This window comes from Equus asinus, chromosome 5, assembly GCF_041296235.1.
Source record: "Equus asinus isolate D_3611 breed Donkey chromosome 5, EquAss-T2T_v2, whole genome shotgun sequence".
NCBI lineage: Eukaryota > Metazoa > Chordata > Mammalia > Perissodactyla > Equidae > Equus > Equus asinus.
Genome location: NC_091794.1, coordinates 98,364,527 through 98,390,375, shown reverse-complemented (window position 1 = coordinate 98,390,375; position 25,849 = coordinate 98,364,527). Strand labels below are relative to the sequence as shown.

Below are 25,849 nucleotides of genomic sequence, written 5' to 3'. Positions count from 1 at the left end.
AAAATGTTAATTATATAAAGCTAAATGTTGAAATTCAGCTTGTCCTAGGTTACATAACTAGGAAACAATAAAACCAGAGTTAAAACTCTATAACCTGGTTCTCCGTTAAAATTTATTCCTGAGGGGCCAGCCCAGTGGCGCAGCAGTTAAGTTCACACACTCCGCTTCAGCAGCCCAGGGTTCACCGGTTCAGAACCTAGGCACAGACCTACACACTGCTTATCAAGCCATGCTATGGTAGGCGTCCCACATATAAAATGGAGGAGGATGGGCACAGACGTTAGCTCAGGGCCAGTCTTCCTCAGCAAGAAGAGGAAGATTGGCAGCAGATGTTAGCTCAAGGCTAATCTTCCTCAAAAAGAAAAAAAAAGAAAATCACAGGAATAAATTTTTTTGTTACAGTATCATACCAGTTATATTCCTATTTTTGTGTTACAGTGCCATACCAGTTACATTCTTATCAATAACCTCTGCAGAGATGCATATAATTATTCTATCTAAAAGTCAATGTTATATATCAATAAACTCTACTGCATAAAACATTTTTTTATTCAAGAAAAAAACCCTATCAGCTAAAATGAGTCAATCTATACTACCTCTGCAGCAGCAGTGCAATCATTAACTAATGTGCAAGCTAATTATTAGTATACAACTTCAGCTTATAAATTCATTCAATTTCCTCTCTTTATCACTTTTTTCTAGAAGCCATTCTCATCTTTCCCTTCCCAAGGCCAAGGCCACTACCTCAATTCAGATCCTCATTCACTACTTGCAGCAGCTGCCTGCATTTTCCTGACTAGAGTCTCTTCCTGTTCAATTCAGACAGTACACTATCATCAGATCAATCTTTCTGAACAACACAGTGGTCACCAATGAACAAGACATGGCTGCCCAACTGTTTTTTATCTCCGAGTCCAAATCCTGTGATTTGATTACCACCACTACCTGGGATCTCTCCTACTTAAACTTTATTTCCCACTCCCTAAAATGAAGCCTCTCCTAAATAACACACACCAGTCTTTACTGTTTAATCTTGTAACTCCCAATGCCTGGAATGCTTTCTCTTCTTCCCTCCACTAATCTAAATCCTTTCAACTCCCAACTACTACCTGCATTAAAGTCCTGGCTTCCCTACTTTGTTCTAAGAGATGTACTTGCTTCCTTTCACTTAGCCTCAGTTATCCTATCTATTATTTGCAAAAAGAGAAAGGAAGTAATACCTCAAAGAACTACTGTAAGGATTAAGTGAAATAAATAATCCTTATAAAGAACTTAGTACATAATAGGTGTTCAATAAATGGTACCTTATATGCGAGAACACTGTTCAGACACTTTCTCATTATTCCCTAGGTTAACATCCTTTCTCCAACTAGACAAAAGACTAGTAAGAATTCCTACTTGAAGAATTCATACAAGCAAATTTGTTCCAAAGCTAGTTAGAATCCAAAGCTGCCTGCTTCTCTTTTTGCCAGAAAAAGGCTTTTAGGGTAGAGATTATTCTGTCAAAATAAATCTTGGCCTGAATGACCAAAAGGATCATTTCTCATGTGAAGACTGGAACAAAGGACAGGGCACTCAAGTCAGCCCAACCATCTCCCAAAAGAGAACAGGTATTGCTTCAAACATCAAATCCAAGTACCTAAATGCTAATACCCTGCCTCTCTTCCAGTCAGCCTACCCAGCTGCAGGCACTACACATCGGTCAGTCAAGAGAGACACCAACAACTCAGATGACCCAAGTTCAGCAGGGAAAGACTCCACAGGTGTGCAAAGAAAAGGGAATCGGGGGGAAAAAAACTGGGCAGAGAAATAAAGCTGATTCTCTTATTTTTCCTTATCTACTCCTATTGCTTGGGAGGAAGAAGATAAAATGGAAAGAAAACAACGACTTTTAGGAAAAGCAAGGCCTGATTTTGAATCTTGATCCCTCTACTTGCTAACTTCCTAGTTTAATAGAAGACCAGCTGGAATCTTATATGTGCTTCTAGGTTCAATCTATTGCAAAATGTTATTTTGAAGTCTATGAAGAAAATCTGGTCTCACAGAGATGTGTGGTTGAAAAAGGGAGGAGTATGTTAATAGCCTTTCCTGATAATTGTGCATATTCTTTTCTGCTATTACACCAAAATGTGACAAGTGGTAATTTTCAAAGGTTAGGTACAATCTGGAATCTGAAACCATATCAATTAACTTTACATACAGTTACATCAAAATCAATTGTTCTATATTGCATTTGAAATGTATCTTTCACCTATGCATACTTTTCACCTATGCATACACGTATGTAACATCATGAACTGATCATCTGGAAAATATTGGTGCATTAAGTTATATAGATTTTCCAGATGTGGACACATTTCATTGCATAATATTAAATATCAAATCTGTTAACATCACCGCTTATCTCATCAGAAAAGTCTCTTACGTATTGGGAAGCTGTCAAATTCATAGTGGCAGAAACAAGTTTCCAATATTCTAATTTTCACTTGAAACCTGTAATTTTATTATTGGCAACAGTTTTCCTTGAAGTGACAGACAGACTTGTTTATTTTTGAAAATACATCTGCTAAATATCTAAGTCTGAATAATTATAGTTTATCATTCTTTCAAGTAAAAATGGTGTTACACGAAAAGCACTGTTAGTTCCGCCTGCAAGTCACACAAGTGGTTTTCATTAAAACCGTTATCGGACAATTATGTGATGGAAGGGCTTTATGCATACCTCCCATTCGATCACACAGAATATTAAAAAAGTGTATACTCGAGTCAATAAAATGAATTAAGTTTTATTGTTTTATCAAAGGTTTTAAGTGAAACTGGTGCTTTTTTAGGGGATTCCTGTTGGTGAAGAACAGCATCATCACTAGTACAGTTGATCCACCTTGATTCACGCTAAGGTGCCAGCAGTTTGACCTACCATGGATTTTTGCACCATCAGTGAAAAATGTCAATAAAGCAAAAAAGGCAAAAAATATCTTAGAGCAATTATTGAAACAGTTTTGACCTCTGCCTCCTAAATAGTATGCTACTCTAAGAAAACCATACTCTCTCTCACAGGGCCCCTTGATGCCAGGAGCAGAATCTCAACGCCACTAATATCCAGAATAAAATTCCTAGAGCAGAGTAAACCTAGGTAAGCAGACCAGAAGCACAATGCTCCAAGTGAGTAAGGGCACCAGAAAACCCCATAAATGTAGTTATGCTAAATTAATGCAAAAATGGTCATCAAATGAGGTCATGAGAAAAATCTAAAGGGCTTTTCATTCACTGACAAGAGAACTACTGTGCATCTGAGAAATGAAATATGATTACTCATTAATGTTCTTTCTGAAAAGAAGAACAAACTAGTATGTATGTTGGAGTACACTCTGTTAGCCCATGTTTAGCACAATTCTAAAATAAATGTAGCAATGGTAGCCTTCTCTACTATTTCCCCACGGAGCCACTCCACCTGGGCCTCAACCATGCTCATGTACTTCTTCACCTCCTCCTTAGGATCTTACACTCTGGGCCCTTCCAAGAGGACCCTCACTCATCAGTGTAGTTCAAATCACTGGAAAAACAAAGACTTCTTGTTCTTCCTTTCTCCCAACCCTCTTTTCCTTTTCTCTAGCCTCAGGTTTAAGTAGTTAAGCACCAGCCTCATGAGATCTCTGTCTGGAATGGCACAGCAACTGAGACAGACAAAGCCAGTGGCATCAGCTCAGTCCAAGAGCTCTGAGTTGAATTAAACACATCCCACACAAGCCCTTTAATCTATAAACTGAACCAATAATTCCAGCCAACACCTGGGTTTCAAAGGACTTGCATAAACTTCAACTTCAGGCCCAGAACTTAACTGAAACAATTTCAGACTGCATCAAAGAGGTTACAGCAGTTCTAAAAACACTGAACTCAAAGGACAGGGTTTTTTTTCCTTAAAGATTTTATTTTTCCTTTTTCTCCCCAAAGCACCCTGGTACATAGTTGTATATTTTTAGTTGTAGGTTCTTCTAGTTGTGCTATGTGGGACGTCACCTCAGCGTGGCCTGATGAGCGGTGCCACGTCCGCACCCAGGATCCGAACTGGAGAAACCCTGGGCCGCCGAAGTGGAGCACGTGAACTTAACCACTCCGCCACAGGGCCGGCCCCAAGAGACAGTTTACTCACATCAGTGATCTCAAGTACAAATTTTATTTTAGCATTCCAGTTCTTCCACTTAGTACGTGTGTGATTTCTGGGGTAATTACATTTAACACCTCTAAGCATACGTGTCTTCACCAGGAAATACGGACAATAATAGTACCTACTTCAGAGAGTTGACATACAGTTTAAATTAGAGGATTTCTTTAAGGCATTTAACCCAGTGCTTGGTATATGGTAGGCATACAATAAACCATAGGTAACATTAAGATCTCTAAGAGCAATTCCTCTTTCTAATGTGAAGGTTAAAATGAGGTACATACACCAAGAGCAGCTGAACCAGTGACAAAATAAGAGAAAATCTCCCTCAGATTTCAAAGAAATATTTATATAACATAACTGTGAATAAGCTTTCACCATTGTGCATATTATATTCGCTTCTTAGAACATGTGACAACCGAGCTTTAGCATCTAAAAATTTAGTATAAAGTCATGTGCCGCATAATGATGTTTCAGTCAACAAGTAAATCCTCCAAAAATCTCTCAAGAATACAAATACGAAAAAGCTGGGTGGTATGTGCACTAGTGTTTGTTCTGTAATTTTCTATATGCATAAAATAGTTCTCTAAAACATGAGTCATCCGTGCAAAGCACAACAGGGAATTCGTGAGTAAATTAGAAATTGAATTAAAAATAAAATTGTAAAATATAGTCCAGCTCTGATAGTTTACATATCCAAATGTAACATGCTTTTTAAAATAACTTTTGCTTATTTCATCTTGATGGTTTACTTCTATACAAGCAAAACGTAGGACAAAGGTAACACGATTACTTTTGCCTATTAACTGAGGCAAAAGACATTCTTTGAATAACCACGTAACTGTCTAAATTCTCCACCTCATATTACCTAATAAAACATTAAAAACTAACACTGGTGAAAAAGATTCTTGTCTCTATTTCATGAATGAATATCAAGTACCAACAATAAGCTAGATGACACACAGCCATACAAAAAGGAAATAAAGTTCGTTTTGACTGTACTTTTCAGAATAATTTCAACAAGATCAAGTCTTGTACTATGGCAACTTAACTGCAGCAATGCACTTTCTTTACCAAAAAAAACACAAAAGGAAATTAAGCTTTGCTTTTCTTTGCATTTTTCATTAAAATAAATTGGCTTTTTCTTTTGCAACTGCTTACTTTTAAGTAAGGAGGTAAAATTCTAAAAATGATACTGTTGCTGCTGCAAAATATGAACAATCAGATTGGGGATGCTGAAAGAGAAAAGGCTAGTGCAAGCCCTAACAAAGGCCCAGCACACCGGCTGTGGCTAAACCCCGAGTATGAAAGCACTCTTTGTCTTTCTGGTCAATGCAAGGCCATTGAATATCCCAGTATATAGTTTTAGAAAAGGGGGGGGGGGGGCGGGCAGGAGAAGAGGGAGGATGGGGATATCTCCTCAGCTGCTTGGCTACAATAAAGATGAAAATTGCAAGGACACAGAAAAGCTGTCCAAGCATGCAGCTACCCAGTCTTTGTCTATTAACACAGACCAGCAAAAAGGACTCACACTCCCTGCTTATACGACATCTCATTTTACTATTAAACAAAGTTTCAGGAATTGCATTTTTATTTCACATTGACCCTTTCAATCTAGTTCATTCAGAAAACTACAAAGGAAATAAAGTATTTTGGCTTCTAATTTGGACTCCAGCCATGATAATCCTGTCCCATTTGCTTGTGGAGACATCAGCAAAGTTTAAATTAAGAAAAACATTTCATTTTTTTGTTCCAATGTTTTTCAAAAGACCAAGCAACCAAAGGAGGTGGGTTCTCTATTGAAGCCAACAGTTCAATGTTTAACACAGGCTCACAATAGAGACCTCACATTTCAGTGCACTATACTTGCTTTGAAAACAGTAAACCCTCAGGGTGTGGATCATAAGCATTTTCCTCACTGTCATAACTTAACCAACTGAAAGAAAGTCAGTGAAAGAAGCTGTCATAGTTTAATTAAATTTGACTGATAACCCATTGTATAACGATCTGTGAAGCTACAGTTGGCATAAGACACCATTTCCTTTGAGGTTCTAAACAAAGAAAAGGGTCATTCTCCAGTATTAAGATTAAAAATAGAAATGTCAATTTGCTTAAGAAATACACACAGATAAAGTTAATGTCTTCATTACTAAAAATTTTCATTTCAAAATCCCACTTCATGACTAAGATTTTATACGCATACAGCTGACTATATAGCACTACGTTAGATTTCACTTATGAAACAAACCAGATTGCAAATGCATTTTAATAAAGTTTATTCTCAACGCTATGGAGGTTTTTAACTAGAAATTCTGATTATAATACTACTTTAAGAATTACCGAATTCTGTCTTGAGTTGAAATGGGTATGAAATTGCAAAAGTGAAATTTGGAAACGTCCTGGAAGATACTCTCATAAAAATGAATGGCTAACTAAACGAACGGGAAAAAAAGACCCAGAGAAATTAAGTCACATGCTGAAGGTCACATGGCTAAATTTCCTGTATAATGACAGTAGAGAATAAAAAGCCAAATTCATGTACAGTTTGCAACCTCATTTTTACTGGGTCATGATATGCAAATGAATAAATCATCTACTAGTCCCTAAGGGCCTCTAATAATTTTCTGGAAACCACACTGACTTCTGAAATAAAATGGTATTTCAGTGAGAATAAAGGGATATAGTAAAAACAAAGAATGGCAGCTAAGTTTATTCGGCAAATAAAAGGAACAAGAAAATATTATGTACTTTGAAAATAGGAAAAAGAAAACCACAGGTATAAACACAGCCTTTAGGTCTGTAAACGCCCTATCAACTATAATTAAGTTTTTTAAGATCATTTGATCATTGTTTAAAAAAAATTCAAATGGTACAGACCATATAAAGAAGAAAGTACCAGTATAGAAGGATATAAGGTAGAAAGCACCCTCCATCATCCAATCTTTTTCTCCTGAAGGTGACCATTGCCAAGTTTCCTACGCATCTTTCCAGAAAGTTTCTACACATATACATACACCGTCATTTTTAAGAGCTCTTACAAATTGCTTCTAAATTAATCATTGTGATTGTTTCAAAATTATCTAAAATATCAGGTCACTATAGGTTTAAGAGAAAGAAATTTCTAAATATGGGTCATTCACAATTATGAAAACAAAATGAAGAAGATTGTGAGATGAGAGAAAAGTTATGAAATAGAGAAAATAAATGTACCAAGTGTTAACAGAACTATTTGGTCTACTATTCCATCTGCAAAAATAATTTTTAGCATTTACTTTCACACAATGGAGCCAATTAAAATACAACATTCTAGATAAATGACACTGTCACTTTTGATGAGCTATATAATCTATTAATCTTTATAACTATTTCTCAGTGCAGCCCATCTTCATTTTCCCCATTTCCTTGCAGTTACATCTTATTAAATCTGTTACAATCCGGTAATCACTCCTTTATAAGTAAAATTAGGTCAAATCATAAACTAACAATAGCACCCCAACTCCAAGTCCTGACAAAAATATCCAACAACCAAAATCTAATGCACTGCATATGCAGTCTTCAGAAAATATGACCTCACAGATCTGAAATTCAACATTGGGCAGGAAGACTATGCTAATAAATACGAATTTCAACAACTCATATGACCCAAAATACATCTCAGTATAAAAGCAATAGTATAAATTTAAAATCAGGCTTGAGCCAGTATCCCACATCCACAACCAACCTTAGTTTTCTAATTTGTAAAATGGTATTCTTAACAAGCCTGGCACCTGGTAGATATTCAACAAATAATAGCAATTATTATTACTAATATTAGTAGCAGTAGTACCAGTATTTTAAAGGAGAGATTTCATACGTTATAATAAATGTAAACAATTCCTATACAATATTTCAAACAAAAATTACCAACAAAGCAGAGTTCCTAATATAATTGAAAAATGTACACATACATATCAACATACATTCCATTTCCTCAATTTATGAATGCACACATATGCTATGATACAGCTAGCTTTCAAGAAATGTGAAAACTTAGCTTTGGACTCAATATTTGACATAAATTAAAATATCAAAAATACCACCTGAGCACACTTCTACTTTTTCATTTGGCCTTATGAAACGACTTTTACTTCAACCCAACAAGTTGGGAGGGGAAACCTTCACCTTCCTTTACAATGGATCCTAACTACAACACACTGTGTATATTAGCCATTACAAACCATTTCATTGCCTTCCAACCTTTAAGCTGTCACTATTAAGAGGAATAGTGATGCATGAAGATTTTGATGAAAATAACAGTTTGTGAGCAAGAGTTCCTTCCCTCACTGTTCATGTATCAAAATTCTTTAACTCTGAATGCAATTAGCACTTACTGTGCTTCAGCTTGCCATCTTTACAGGGATGACGCACACATCTGTAACTCACACCCAGACTGTACTAAGTGACAAAAGGTCTTACTGTCTGCTAATCATGTCCTCCTGAAACGTCCCACCCTCAAACACGGCCATAATCTACCACAACTCTACTACTGACAGCTACAGCACTTCCCTACTCCTGCTGCTGTTTACAGATAGCACGCTTATCTGTCCAGAACCCAACGAAGCAGCAGCAATCAATCTTACCTTCTCCTACTCCCCTACCCTACGCATCATCTATGTTTCATAACCAGAGAGAAAATGGGAAGGATCCACTATGGTGACAAATTGTGAGAATTAACTAAGCTTCTTGAATTGTTGTCAATTTTGTCAAGTAAACCACTGATACAATTTTCATATTGTAAGCCAAAATGTCAGTATTCACATTACCAAAACTTTGTAAAATAGGAAATTTAAAAACTACCCACAATTCTATTTCCCTAGGCCACTCCTAGCATTGTTATCTATTTTCTTCCAGTCTTTTCTCCTATGTACACATTTTCTTAAAAAGTTAACGTAGTGTACATAAAATTACTACCTTTTACTTACTAAATCATGCATTTTGCTAGTATTCATTACTATATGTCAAAAATAACTTCATTACAAAATATATACGCTTGTTGAAACTTTTAAAATACAAGACTAAAAGAAGAAATTAAAAATCATTCAACCACAAGCCAGTGATAATCACTATTAACAAGTTAATTTTATTTCCTTCCAGTCCTGATTTCAACTCTGTACCACTAAGGAAACTGAGAAAGTATGGAATTTTCCTAATAATGGCCTGAGCTACCTTTGGTCCTATGCAGCTTATCATTAGTCTAAAGCACCATGCTGATTTTCAAAAGTGATTGATCATCATTTGTACATCTTCAGGACTACACTGTGTGGCACGCAGCAGTCAAGGAAGAACTTCCTAAAGGCAAAGAGCACCATAGAAAGCCTACAAAATTGAAGGAAAATTAATTTCTACCCATGCTAGAAGAATCAACTACAATCATCCTTTCATACAAATGATATCCAAGATGTGGCAAAGACTGGAACTCCCTTTTAAAAAAAGATACAAAAACCATACAGAAGAAATATTTTGTTTCTCAGGGGAGTTTATGTATAGCTAGAAGACAAAAATAAAACTTGAAAGTTTGAAAAACTGTTGAGATGAACTCTAAAACACAACTCTAACACTAGGGTCAAAATAAACAGAGACATATTCCTCTTCCTTAATGTTTCCTTCTTGGTGTGTACTCTAATTGTGGCTCCACTGTAAAAAGAAAAATGTTACTCCTTCGACAGATCCTGATCTGATCTTTCAAGTCTGTTACAAAGTCCAGAAAAAAAGTCACTGCAGGTTATCCATATCTCATCAAAGCTCCTTCAGACCAGCTGTCACCTGCCCACTCTACTATACGTTCCTGGCTTTCCTAGTTCCATGACATTACCTCCTCCCACCTCCATTTTGGCCTTATCCCTTCAATCTTGCTGGTTGCCAACCCCCTTTAACTGACAATCCCATTGGAACCACCATCCCAGCCTACCCTATCTGACCTTCAGCCCCATCCATCACACCATCAGAAAAGATGACAAAAGCCAAATTTTGGGTTCTGTGGGTTGAAATCCAATACTCATTTGGTCTTCCCACATCAAGGAATGAGAAACAGATACAATAAGACATTCTTCAGCTTATGTAAAGCTCAAAAGCAATGAAGAGCTACAAAAAAGAGCATAAATACTCTCAGTTCTATAAGACATTCATTCACGCACTCAATGAAATCATTCAACAAACATCTATTAAAGAGCCTACTTCATGCGAGACATCATTCTTCGCAAAAGGAGATGAGTGATTAACAACACAAAGTCCCCACCTCCTGGAGCTTATATAAAACCAGTTAACAGTATGTCAATATCTCAGTAAATGTCATTTTCACCCTATGACTTTAATCTTCATAAACTCAAATACTAAACAATTAAAAATCACAAAAGTTTTTTAAAAATGAGGGTGCAGATATTTTTGTAAGTAAATGATGTAAAAAGAGTCACAAAGTAATCTGCAAGCAAAATATTCAGACTAATTACATTTTGAGGGGAAAATAGAGGTTTTTCCATTTAGAGGCTATCAAATCTCAATCTCAGGTTGAAATGTGACAGTATCTATTCTAAATACTATCAAAGGTGACCACAAAGTAATCTGTAAAGGCTTAATAGTGAATGCCTATTATGGGAAAGCATGTTATAGGCAACTAGGATACAAAAGGTGAAAGGAAAATACTAAATGCCCATCTGTACAGGACATTAACCACTAAAAGTCTGATCTTCAAAGAGCTTACGATTTGGTTAAATAATATATGTATATAACAAATAACCATTCCAGAAGTTTTTCAAGGAATGCCAATCAGTGATGTCAATGACTCAATAAGAATTCAGAAAACAAATATTTATGGACTGGGATGATCAGGAACCATCCCACAAGCAAGAAAGGATTGAAATGGATTGCAGAGGAAGGCTAAGACTGAGAAAAGACCAAGAGGCATTCTAAGTAAGGGAAACACAAACACAGGGACAACAATGCACCTGGAATATTCTATGACTGCATATTGTGACTGGATGGGTAGTGCAAATACACACAAGGTCCACACAAGATGAGACAGTCAGGATGTCAGGACTAGAAAGGACTCTAATTCCACCACGCTCCTCCACATATGAGAAAAGTGAAAAGGGGAAAGTCACCAAACAAGGCCACAAAGTAAGTCAATGGCAAAGTCAAGATTATAACCCAGGTTTTGCTGATGCTTATGTGTGAACACTATCTCTCTGTTGAGTCTAAGGTAGTTGCGGAATGTTCCAAGAGAAAACATGAAGCAGGCAATCAGGCAAACGTCCAGGTGAACAAGCAGTATGCATTTGTTGTCATGTTAGAGATAAGGTTTAAGGTTTCAGCAACAGATGAAATCTTGGAGAAGTATAGGAAGAAAACATGAACCAAAGACCAAATCTGAGAAACTATACAGGGGATCACGCTCTCTTGCCCCTAAATCCGTCTTAGCACAAAGAATGGACGCTGCTGCCATTCTTTCACATTAGTGGATCTGAAACAGGGTCACTGTGCACGCACAGGATGTTTTTGTTTCCTCTACTCCAAGCAGTAAGCCCTGTAAGACAAGCCCTGTCCTAGGCTGTAAGTGTCCCAAGTTCTTCTAGTGACTCTGTCTCGTTCAACTCAGGGAGGATAAAAAGGATGAAGTAGTAGCATGCGTTGGAATTTGAGAGAACCAATGTAATCACACTCCTATCCCTTCAAAGTTCTAAGCAAGAAAGAGATGTCGAGAAGGAATAAAAACGTCAGCTTTACTACTGATAAAAGCTATACTAGAGAATTTAGTTTGTGCCCAAGAATAAAATGGGCTTCCTATTCCCTCCAGCCCAAGACGCTGGGACTTGCACAGCTGGGAGGACAGCTGGGTCAGTAGAACAGACATTTATCTAGCCAGCTACCCAGTGGAATACAAAGAATGCAAGAGAAGGACCACTGGGGTCAAAAGACCTTCAAATCATTAATTCTCTTCTCACCTGAGACTCACAAGAAACACAGAAGGGTTCTTCCCCGTGGGGCCAGTCCCAGGAATACACTTATTCAGGTTCTAAGAACTGACTTGATAAGGGAATCAATTTGATGTCTAGTGATTTCAATCAAGGTATTGGTTCTCAACCTTGGCTACACATTAGAATCACCTAAAGAGCTTATAAAAACCTCAAGGCTCAGGCTGCACTCTAGAACTAAATCAGAACTAAATGTGGAAGTGATATTCAGGTTTTCAACTCCTTCCAAATAATTCCAAGTTGCAGTCAAGGTTAAGAACAACTAAAGAAAAACCAGAGCAGCAGCCAAATGGTACAGAGTTAAGGTATTTGAATGAGTGATAAGGAACTTGGAAACAAAGAGACCAATATCAGCAATTTTGTAGTTAAAAAAGGAAAACAAAACAAACAAAACCAGTGAAATAACGGCTCAAATAACAGCAGTTCAAGACAGGAACCTTTAGCACAGAAAAGTTCTGAACAAGTTACGGGCACAAGGGAAGGATTCAGCAGCCAAGTCAAGAATGTGCATGTGAGGGAGAAGGCCAGTAAATAAGGGAGCAGGAAACTTGAGAGATATGCAAGGGAATGGAAACAGAACCAAAAGAAGGTGACCGGGAATTTATAACAGAAATGAAGACTTCCAAAGGAAGTTGAGTGAAGATACAAACATAGAAATACTTTCATAAAGAAACAGGAAGTGGAATGAGGACACATTTCCTCATCTTACATTCCCACTGCTTTGCTCTCCTCAGCTAAGTCAGTGAGATCATCCGTACTGCTGAGAATAGAGGAAGAACTACAGAGAGGAAACCAAAAGCTCCAAGAATATGTAAAACGTCTTATGTAGAAATCAGAGGGCAGGAGATACTGTGAAGTTTCCTTTCCTTTGCTGTGCTCTCTACCACTGATTTCCCAGCCACATACATTTTTAAAATAATAAATCCCATCCATGGTTACTTTCATTTCTCATTTCTTAGCAAAGATCACCAAAGGCATCAACTCCATTACTCTAAAGTTTGGCACCACCCACAAACATCTGTGGTAAAGAAAAAAAAATTTTTTTACAAACCACTTTTAAATAGGCAATTCTGTGCAACCTAGAGCAAGCCAGTTGAGAATCACTGACTTACAGCATATACAATGACCACGTCGTCCTTCTTCGTCTGGCTCTTAGGACAAAGTTAATTTAAATCTCACTCCAGGATTTCCCACCTCAACTCAAGATCATCACTGAGCCTACTTATCCACCTGTACCACTTCAAAAAGTTCATCTTCCATCTTCATAAGATTCCTTATTGCTTGTTTTTAAAGAGAAAAATGGAAAAGACAACTTACTTATTTTGAATAGATATTGACCATAATTATATGACTGGAATTTTAACATTTCAGATTATGTCAACAATAAGCTCAGAAAAATAACTTGCCCTTTAAAATAGTATATTCTTTAGCATCCATAAATTAGTTTTTAATTATATAAGCTTAGAACCTTACACATAAACATTTTCAATGCCTCTCTCTTTCTCTAAAAAAGTTTGTCCATTTATATTTCTATTATGCTAAAACACTTTCAAACTTTTTTTTTAAGTTTCAATTAAATCAATTTTTTTAAAAAAAGAAACCAGTATAGCAATGAGAATGAACTACAACTACATACAACTGGTATGAATCTCACAATGTTGAATAAAAGAAACCAGACACAAAAAGGAAAATTCTATGTGATTACATACATATAAAGTTCAAAAACTGACAAAAATAATCTATGTTGTTAGAAGTAGGTCAGTAGGAGCACAGACTGACTGGAAGGGAACCTACGGGTCTTCTGTGGTACTGGTAATATGCTATGGTTTCAATATTCGATACTGGTGATTTCAGTATGTGAAAATTTATTGTGACGTTCACTTACAATTGTTTTGGGGTGGTTTGTTACACAGCAACAGATAAACTTCATCTATGCACAAATACAATTCTTCCATTATAACAAAATTAGGAGGCAGCATTATGGCTCCACAAGTTGGCCACCCTGGCCAAGTTTCCAACCCTCATATGCAAAATGGAGCTGCTGTGAAGATTAAATGAGTTAATCCCTTACACAGTGGCTAGCACAGAGTCAGCGCTCAATAAATGTTAGCTTTGGGGGGGTTTCACTGTTATTCCTTCAGTGCTCTCTAAATATATCATATTTTCTCTTCTACACCTTTGCCTCATCCTCACCACCTAGCTCCTCCATACTCAACTAAATCCTAAGCATTCCTCAAGACCAAGTTTAAATCCTTCCTCTCTGACAAAGTATTTCATGACTACTCTTACCTTCAAGCCTCCCTTTTCTAAGATCAACTGTATTTACCAACTATACATACATAACTAAATAATGTATATATTTAAGTTTTGTTTACCTTTAAAGAATCTTATTTCACTTCCTCTATATATAAGAGAGAAGACACAGTAACCTAAGTAGAATTTATAAATTATTGGGCCCATCCTTTAATCTGTCACACAGATGAGTAACAATAGGAGTGTTCTAGTTGGATACCCCAGGGATCTTCTAGATATTCCTAATACTTAAGTGATCACTGATAACTACTCCATCACTTCAAAGTCCTACTTCAACGCCCCAGCTAAGAATTAGGTGAGTAGCATAAAAAAGTGGGGGAAAGTTTCATTCTAAAATCTGAAGCTCAATAAGAACATGTGCTTTTGCTATAAAAACCAAAGGCTAATTGCTCCACCTCAATCTGCAACTGGAATGAAGGGAGATGCTGAAGATAAGGAGAGAGGTGCTGCGCTGGAGAAAAGAGCCTCTCAACACTGACAGGGCGTTGGGGGAAGAATGATGAAATTCAACACAATAATAATAGCAGGCACCACTGAGCACTCTCTGGGCTCCATGCTAAGCATATACATGCACTTGTCATTTAAAACTCAAAACAACTTTGTGAAATAGGTGCTATTATTAAACCCATTTTACAGATTAGGAAACGGAGGAACACAGGTTAGGTGGCTTTCCCAAGGTCACACAGCTAGTGAGGGTCTGAGTAGAAATTCAACCCAAGTCACCTGAGCTCCAGTTCCAGTAGCCATTCATATGGCCACCATCCTCTATTTCCCCCCTGTAATGAATTCATGTATTTATAAACAGTGAACTTAAAGACTGGAGAGAAGCTTACACAAAGCTATATTTCAATTTGAAAGGATAAAGGAGTTTAGATAAGCTCATAACATAGTATCTCTTCTATTATTTCATATGAAAACTCTTTATACCAAAGAATAAATTGTAATTGCTAAATAAAAACAAAATGTAAACATTTTTAAGAGGCCAAATAATTTCTATCCTCCCATATATTGGGGGAAAAAAAAACTAAATAACTAACTGAAACCAAGTAACTTATTTCCCTGTTGATTTATTATCAGTTATGAAATACAAGGTGAAAGGAGGATTATCTTTTTTGAATGTCATAAATTAGGTGGAAAATGAGTTACAAATTTAAACATGCTGCTTTCTAAATAAACATTTCATTATTTAATATGCTTTCACACACCTAATGTTTCAATACTTTCAGCAATTAGCACATAGAGACAGAAGAAATTTCCTGCCATGTCAGACAATAGATATTTTTCAGTTTGGGCTAATTCAAGTTCAGCTGTGATTCAATTACTACAGTCCACGCCATAATATCGAGGACTTTCACGCAAGAAAATAACACAACTTAAATGTGTGAAAAACTTCTTTCCAGTGCATTTAACACATCAGCTGGGGGCTTAGTCTGCCAGTTTGCACTACACATGTGAATGATGTGTAACTGTATGTACACCAGAAGCAATGCTGAGTTTCAAATAACTACTAATTCAGACTCACGAAAGAACTGAATCATGATGATTTTGGAGGCTAGAGATTTATAAGGCAAAATCATGTCTATGAAGGCAAAACGGCACAGTAGGAAATATGGATGTAAATATGAGAGTAATATAACCCAAACCCAATTAAAAATAAAATCCTCTAGAAACTGCTGTTCCATTTGATGGTCAGGCTTTTCTCTTTTGAGATGTCTTCACAATCCTCCTCATTCTCTCCTAATGGTAAAATTATCAAAATATTTGAAGGTTATAAGACATCTATCTAGTCTCAAAGGACATGCTGCAATTCTCTTTATCTGCCCTAGTCCACAAAGACTCTGAGACGTGGTGGACTTAAATCACACAAGACAAGACACTTACGGGAAAAAAAAGAAGGAACTGATGCCTTCAGTACCTATACTGAAGTAGATCAGAGCATTTGTGCCAAAAATTTGGCTTAAAACTTACTAGCACTAAAGTAAAAACAGGGAGGGAGACACATTACATCAGACAGTTTTTTATTTTCAACTGCAGAAAACAAATGTATCTGCAAAAGAAACTTCTTTCCTAGATTATGATCAAGCAAATTTCTGCCACAAGGGTCCCATGAAAAATACAGAAATACTATAATTTCAGTGATGACAAAGAGCATGCATTAAACGCTAATACAGTGAAGGCATTTAGGAGATAGAAATGCTGTGGTACACACAGTTAGCTTTCTCATGGTCTAGGGATCAGTTTAAGGATTGGAAATATATTCTCCTCCTTAAATATTCAAATATGATATATCTCATCCTCAAACTCAAGGTGTATTACAGAGCTTTCAATAAATTTCATCAGGCACACAGTGAAATTGCATTCCAAGAACCTGTAGAAAAGATGTGCTATTGCTTGTTACATCAGCACTAGTGGCTTCAAACACCAGAAAGCCAGCAAAAGTGATACCCTACTATGGAAATTTATAGGGTAGGTTTTTTTTTTTTTTTGAGGAAGATCAGCCCTGAGCTAACTACTGCCAATCTTCCTCTTTTTGCTGAGGAAGACTGGCCCTGAGCTAACATCCATGCCCATCTTCCTCCATTTTATACATGGGACGCCTACCACAGCATGGCTTTTGCCAAGCAGTGCCATGTCTGCACCCAGGATCCAAACTGGCAAACACCAGGCCACCAAGAAGCAGAACATGCAAACTTAACCTCTGTGCCACCAGGCTGGCCCTAGGGTAGGCTTTATTTTGCTTCTATAGAAGGCCAATTCACTGAGGCACATACAGAGAGGAAGGCTTGACTGCCTACAGTAGGAACAGATTCTTCGGAATTTTTAAATCATCTCAAGCTGTCATACTCAAGATTGATTAAGATTTTAGTATGTTGGCTTTCAAATTTTTCTGTACAGTCTTTCTTAAAGGAAGCATAAAATGACATTCGTTTTGGCCTACCAACAAAGTATACTGTTAAATAGTATAATTCTTTGAATAAGATGAAGACTAACCATTTTAAACTAGTCAAACTAAAAGACCTTCATTTTTGTGAAAACACGCACTAAGGAGCTCCTTTTCTCAATCACTAAGCAAAAAAAGAGAAGAGGATAATATTCCAGTCATGATTTTCTGTTACTACAGTGTTTTCTGGCCTTGTCCTTTAAGACCAAGTAGATCTAAAATTACCTCCACATCAATTAACTGTTTCAAGTCATCCAGGTTAGGAAACAAGTTCCACACGTCCATGTCCAAAGTGGCACATATTACCAAAAAATGTACCAAGGCAGTATCAGCTGCTACAAATATGAAGGGGTGCAAGAAATTTAGTTTAATTATATATCCATTTAAAGCCACTGAGTTCTCAATAACTGTGTACCCATTACAATGCTAATATGTAAAAGATCAAATCTGGCTTATCCATATGCAGCTTAAGAGCTACAAAGAACAGACTTTTAAAAGAGGAGACACTATTAGACAGTATGATAAATAATGTGGTCACCTTAGCATAAAACAAGATAACATGACAGTCCGTGCCTGGAGAACTGAGCTCTTGGAAAGTAAAAACTTCTGATAATTACAGCTCTAACTAAAAGTTTATTTAATGGTATCAAAGCTCTAACATTAACATAGAATAGTATATAACACGTTAACACATCTGAGTAATTTGCAAAAGTCAGATTAATATGACAAAACTAAAACGGGAGTTTTAATTAAGATGCTCCATTAGCCTATTATTTGTTTTTGTTTCACAGCGACCTTTGTCAACAGCTGATTGATTTTGATGGAGCGTGCTAACTTCCAGAAGATCAAGACGTGCCTGGTTCATTTTTCTATTTTGAAATAAAACTAGTGATGATTAAAATTCTAAGCGCTAACACCTCCTTGAAATTGGTCTGATATTGGGTATGTAGAGATAACTTATGCTTGAATAACTAATCCAATTATATTTACTAAAGAAGTCCTAGAAACAATGTTTAAACACTATTGAAACTGTTCAAACACTGATCTCACTTTGTCAATGACAAAGGACCCTTAAAAGGAAAATCTTATGGTTACAATTCCATATAATAGAATATCTAACATTATTATGCACTAACTATGCCAGACCCTGCTCTATGCACATTAATGCATTTACAACAGACTTAGGAGGAAAGTTCCAATGTTTTGTACCATTTCAGGATGATGTAACTGAGGCACAGAAAAGGCAAAAAAAAAAAAAAATCCCAAGGCTGGGATTCAAATCTAAGCATTCTGGTTCCATAGTCCATACTCAACCACAATACTACACTGTATTTGTATAAAGTATTGATTCTGAAGCTGAAGAGCACTTAAATAAATAAAAACTACATCAAGATAAGGGAAACAAAGGCGTCAGGAATTAAAGTTAACACATTAACAGAAATGGCTCTAGGACAACTGATGAAGTAGTTGAGTTTGCCCTCAGAACTCTCACTTCTGTATTCTAACCTACTTTGCCCCACTTAGTGGCATTCCCCCTCCTTCCTTCATAGGCATCAAGTATCTTTAGCATCACTTAAAATAGCAAAAGACTAAATCTCAACCACAATTAATATACCTTAATAGGGGTCCCGTGGCTGAGTAGTTAAGTTCGTGAGCTCCACTTCAGTGGCCCGGGGTTTCGCCGGTTCGGATCCTGGGCACGGACATGGCACTGCTCAACAGGCCATGTTGAGGCAGCATCGCACATGCCACAACTAAAAGGACCCACAACTAAAATTTACAACTATGTACTGGGGGGATTTGGAGAGAAAAAGCAATTTAAAAAAATAGATATATATACACCTTAATAAATAAATGACCAAAAATAGTTTGATATTTCTGGAAGTATTCCTATTTTACCACATGAATAGATCCCTCAAGCTCAAAGAAAAATGTTATAAAAGTAAAATTTAAATATTGTCTAGGAAACTGAGCAACTATTTTAAAAGAAAACAGGGTCTTCCTGGTATCTACAGACAGAATGAGACAGATAAAGCAATATAATAAGATGTTAATTACAGAATCTAGGTGGTAGGTATATGTAAAATTAGAGAAATTCTTACAAAAGTCACATAAATATCATTTCTCTGCTCTAAACCCTCCAATGGCCTTCCATCTCAGAATAAAATCCAAACTCCTGACCATTTCCTACAGGGGCCTACATGAACTTGCCCCTAACTTCTCATGTTGAACTACATGGCCTCCTTTATCTACCTCAAATATGTGTACATGGGACGACCTCAGAGATCTTGCACCTACCACTTTCCTGCCTGAGACACTCTCTCCACAGATATGTAGATATCCCACAACTTAAAACTCCACTTCCTTCATCTCTTTGTTTAAACCTCCCCTTAAAAAAAGACTTCCTTGACCACCCTATGTAAAAAAACAACTCTCTCCAGCTTCTCTGTATCCTGCATTATTTGTCTGTATAGCACTTACTACCATGTGACTTTACATGTTTGATACCATCTTTCTACCCCTGTTAAAATATAGGTTTTGTGAAAACAGGGCTTGTGTTTATTCACTGCTCTGTCCCTGGCTCTTAATACAATGCCTGGTACATAGCAGATATGCCATATGTGTTCACTGAATAAACAAACAAATGAATGAATGCCTTAACCCTACCTATGCATAAGGCCATCCAGGCTTACTAGCAATAATATATCTTGAAGACTTGAGATTCAAACAGCAACTATCTCATAAACCATTTGCATTATAGCTAGCATCTACAGCTTGCACTAGCAGGCACTAATATTCATGAAATTACTCAGCTCCTCCAGCAGAGAATGTGAGAAAAGTACGTAGAAATACACTAAAGAAAGAATACAATGAAGAAAGCAAGTATTGATATTAAAAATAGATGTCTTAGATGTTACATAATTCACTCCACAAGATCTGCCAGTAAAAGTAAAAAATATTTCTTCCTACACTTAAAAGGTACCCATGAACATAAATTAATATTAAAAGTTTGAGCACTGTCAATTATGTAACTTTACTTTGGTCATGATGAAGTTCAGATCCAAATTTGCAACCCACATCCAATAACCATTCAGTGTCTTTGGAATTCATTTCTATATAACATACTCATGCTCTACCTGTTTGTTTTTAATCCCTATCCTTATTTTCCCTTTGTTTTGATTTCCTTATCTAGTTTTTTCACCTAGTATTTATTCAAGTATTCTTGTAAACCACTTGAATCCTTCCTGGAAGAAGTTTAGCACAGATTCATTAAGTCTAAAGATTACTATTAAAATGATTTCTGTTTCTGCTTAGAATATAGAAAGCTACAAAGAACATGGCATACACTCTAAAAGAAGAAAACACCAGATAATCTAAAACACCATAACTTTTCTAAAGCTCACCAGAGATTGCAAAGTTGCAAGAAAACCAAAGACATGAATTCCAAAACGGGGACAAGGCTCTCCAAAAAAGGACAGAACACAAACAGTAGATCACAAGAGAAAGAGGCAATTATAATACAGTAAGTATAAAGAAAATCGCTAGTGCTTGCTTCAGCAGCACATTTACTAAAGTTGGAACAATACAGAGAAAATTAACATGACCACTATGCAATGACAACACACAAATTTGTGAATCTTCCATATTTTTTAAGAGTGATGGTGTTTAAGGGTACAAAATTGTAATGAGTAGTAAATAAGCCATAGAGATCTAACACACAGTATAATGAATATGCACAATATTGTACCACAATTATGTAATGTGATAAACATCACTACACCAGCAATCATATACAATATATAAATGTATCAAAGTAACACACTGTAACACCTTAAACTTGAGGCCGGCCCAGTGGCGCAGCAGCAGTTAAGTTCGCATGTTCCACCTCTCAGCTGCCGGGGGTTCACTGGTTCAGATCCCAGGTGCGGACATGGCACCGCTTGGCAGCCATGCTGTGGTAGGAGTCCCACATATAAAACAGAGGAAGATGGGCACGGATGTTAGCTCAGGGTCAGGCTTCCTCAGCAAAAAGAGGAGGACTGGCAGTAGTTAGCTGAGGGCTAAACTTCCTCAAAAAAAAAAAAAAAAACACCTTAAACTTACAAGATGTTACACATCAAATTTATTCAACTTGAAAAAAAAGAAAATCTGCTGAATTTAATAAATGCCTAAAAGCTAAGTGTGGATTAGCATACCAGTTTCCCAACTGGGTGCCCCAGACACAATGGGAGTCTGCACTCACTTGCAAGCTCTTTTCTACAGGCCTCCATAGGGTGTTCATGAGAAAGACTGGGATCATGGCAAAAAACACAGAGTCCCACTCAGTGGTACGAGTGTGTGCAGGAGGTGATCAGTAACTGCTGATCCCATTTCTGGGAGCAGGCACAAAGCCCGACCTGATTCTCCAGATGCGTTTTTTCCAGGAAGCAAAGGTCTTAGGCCACTGGAGAAGGAGCAACAAACCCTTTCTCTCAGAGGACATTGTAAAACGTCTACTGTTGCCAGGATAGAGAGATAAGCAAATCCCTCTATCCCCGTAGAGAGGGGTAGAAAACTGTCTTGGGCCTAGGATCCCACACTGATACACCAAGCAGAAGTCTCCTAACGCTGAGCAAGGGGCAGGAAAACCTTTCCATGAACAACCACAAATACAAGGCAAACATGGGCTGACACAGAAAGGAGGAGAGAGAACAATGACAAAGCCCCATTTATGCGGCCCAGGTGGACAGGGTCTGCATAAGACTGAGGCTGGGCCAGGATAACTGCCTCCACCAAAATCCTAACACCAAGTAGCAAGCAACAGCATTCTACTACTGGGGGTAACATTAGACACCACTACAAGAATTTGAAGCAGGTGGTGCACTGAAGGTAACGATAACAATAAAATCCCAAACTAGCTCAACTCATGACTAGTTTAACTCAACACTCCACATTAAGGGCCCAACAGAAGAAGGGGCGTGTCCATTTCCAAGCATAAATACTATTTACCTCAGTCTCTACTGTTGTTCTACAGACAAAGCTCAATACTTAATCAAAAATATGAGAAATGCACAAAAAAGAAAACACCTATAGCAAAGAGAAAAAAATCAATCAATACAAGTAGACTCAGGGATGACTCAGATGCTGGAACTATCTGACAGGGATTTTTAAAATTATTATGATTGGGGCCAGCCCAGTGGCGCAGCAGTTAAGTTTGCACATTCCACTTCAGCAGCCCGGGGTTCACCAGTTCAGATCCTGGGTGTGGACCTATGCACTGCTTGGCAGGCTTTGGGGGGGAAAGGAAAAAATAAAATTAAAAAAAAAATCACCCATAGGTTTAAAAAAAAACAACAAAAAACATACAACATCAAAACCCAAGCTCTTTTTTATAAGCATTACAGAGAAATAAACTTCAAAACATCCTAAAAACAAGGTATTTACTGAAGAATGCAATCCACTTAAATTAGTTGAAAACGCATACTTAAGAATCTGTACCCTGGGGCTAAAAATCAAAGTTCTTACTCTTCAATGTCTAAAGAGAAGCTATGAAAATGAATTCATTAGGTACATGAATCACACTGACCTGAGTTCCTCAAGAGTGACCTCAAGGAAAATGAGGACCAGAGTGAAGAGCAAAAACTGCACAAATTCACTCTGCACAAAAGAAAGAATTCCTAAGGCCTTCCTTTCCCAAGCCAAGGAGATTTTTACATGGCTGAGAAGGTTCTGAATAGATCAAACCAAAGGGACTATAAATGGACCTCGACATCAAGGAGCCCTAAGAACTGACTGGGCATTCCCTCATATCTAGAAGAACTTAAAGGTCAGTCCTAAAGAAGCTGTAAGAACTGTTACTCTTCTACTCAATATTCATATGTAAAAATCCCAGAGCCCTGGACACTTTACCCCAAGGATCTCCGCACTATATATGGTCAAGAATCAGAGAACCAAGGCAGTCTCCTTGCCAGGACTTTATAACACAAACAAAATGTTATTTGAGGGTAAGACATGGCCGTAGAAACTGTCCTAAACTGCCCCCACTTAAAAGTAACCACTTTAGCCAAACTGCAGCCTTGGTGATTTACAGTTCTGTTCTACAGATTTTCACAAGAGAAATAAAGTTAATCTCATCACAAATGAATGAAGACCTACCACTTCTATACAAGGTTCAGCTAAAGCAGAAAAACACTAGTGCTACCACAAACACTTAAAAATAACAGGTAACAGCCAAGTGGTTCCATGTACCTTGGTGATGTTGGAACAAGGATTGACTCAAGTTCACTGCCCGTGTACAATATAAGAGAATATTTGACACCAGACTTCTTTTAACAGAAGAGCACCCCCAATGTGATCCCCCCCAGCCTGGATTAGGTAAGAACCGGTGTCTATGCTCCTGTAGAGCCCTGTGCTTTTCTTTAATACAGCAACTATCACACTGCATTACATTTATCTCTTTAACTATCTGTCTTTCTCCCTCACTATACTGCCAGATCCTAGTATCTCCGGCCTCCAACACAATGCTGGGCATATCACTGAGTGCTCAAAAAAATATGTGCTCGTCGAATGAATAATCTGGAGCTATGCTGTCCAACATGGCACCTACTAGCCATGTGTAGCTATTTAAATACAAATTTAATTAAAATTAAAATTTAAAAATTTAGTTCCTCAATCACACTCACCACATTTCAAGTGCTCATCACCACATATGGCTAGCGGCTGCCACATTCAACAGAGCAGACACAGACTGTTTTCATCATCACAGGAAGTTCTACTGGACACTGAGCATCTGAGGTGTTCCCTGATTCTGGAGGCGCCTGAATAGCCTACTAATTCATACTTTTTCTACCAGGATTATTATTCTGAGAGAGGAAACGTAGGAAGAAAAATGCTAAAATGTGCACCAATCCCAACAATAAACAATACCAAGGAAAGGAGTTCTTCTGCAAGACTGTCTCTAATATCAACTATATTTCAAACTTTTTTTTCCTTCTTTCTGCTTTTTCTCCCCAAATCCCCCTAGTACATAGTGGTATATTTTAGTTGTGGGTGTTTCTAGTTGCGGCACGTGGAACGCCGCCTCAACGTGGCCTGATGAGTAGTGCCATGTCCACGCCCAGGATCCGAACCAGCGAAACCCTAGGCTGCTGCAGCGGAGTGCGAACTTAACCACTCGGCCATGGGGCCGGTCCCCTCAAACTTTTCTGATAATTCTTTATTGCTAAGGTTTTCTCCCACATAATTCCCTATTGTGCCTAAAAGAAAGCCCTAATAACAAAAGGGCTGCTGCCTATTTTTAAGAAGATGAAAAGTTTATGGAACTATTTCTGCTCTAATCATAGGCTAACAAAATTAAAAGGTCAAAAAGGACTTGGTGTTAATTTAGTCTAATTAATCAAGTTTACAGAAGAGACTGAGCACAGAGAAGTAAAATAACCCAAGAGAGAAGAACAGACCAAGCAGGTAAGGGAAAAGAAAAACAGCTGCACAGAAAACCAGGAAAGTTTTACGTTTTTCACAAAATTATGGCATATTATCCAAAATATCAAAATAGTCTACATTTAAAAGGGAATGATAAGCACCAGGAAAAGGTCAAGAAACTCTCCAAAGTTAGACACCAAAACTTTGTCTTGTGTAAAGACGCTAAGTTTTTCCCTACAAACCCTAATACGTTACTTAAATGCTTCATCGGCAGTTTACTCTTTCTTTCCATAACATAATCACATACGTTATTCCCATAGTCAGGATCTATTTATTTCTACTAGTAAGAATAGATTTCAATTAAGCCACAAATATAGGTAACTAAAACTGAAAGCAGAAATATTTACTAATTGTTTTCAATGGAAATATAATTCCAATGACAAGGTTAGAACATAAACATTGAAAGGAAACTACAGGGAGAAAAATAATTCGCTTCTCTAATAAAAATAAAATCACTCCTGCTATCCTGAAAATGTTTACTTGAATGAAAACCAATGGAGGAGTGTTCCTACTTCTTAAGAGATTTTCATCTTCATGACTTATAAATAAAAATATAGAATGAAAAGGACAGTTTTAAGTCCTTATTATTACTTCACCACGAGCAAAAGCAAATTCAATCCTAAGATATTATTAAAACACAGAAAGACTGACAAATATATTGCTTTGACATAATACTTGCATAGCTTGAGGTGTCCTCAGCCTCAAATTCCTAGGTAAATGATGAATTTTGTTTTTCAAAGGGCAGAAATCCCTCCTTTAAGATTTTATATAACTAGTTTCTTCTATCTAAAGATACAAGAAAGCTTTTAAATCTGCTCCACTAGGAAAACAAAAATACCAAATCCAGAGCTGAATCTTCTTTCAATGAACTATGTCAAATGATATAAGAACTTTTATGATAATACAAAAAGGGAAAGGAAACAAATTAACGGTAGCACCATAAAAATATTTCCTTTTCCTATATAT

General features: G+C 37.1%; 1 protein-coding gene and 1 non-coding gene across 35 annotated transcripts in view; one reads left to right on the top strand and one right to left on the bottom strand.

The window, feature by feature from the left end:
* The window catches only part of EIF4G3 (eukaryotic translation initiation factor 4 gamma 3), a 319,514-nt gene that overhangs the window by 254,022 nt on the left and 39,643 nt on the right, over positions 1–25,849 (bottom strand). The window lies entirely within an intron of this gene.
* On the top strand, positions 20,968–21,074 carry LOC123286177 (U6 spliceosomal RNA). Its single transcript, XR_006528449.1, has one exon. It is a non-coding gene; the product is annotated as a U6 spliceosomal RNA (small nuclear RNA).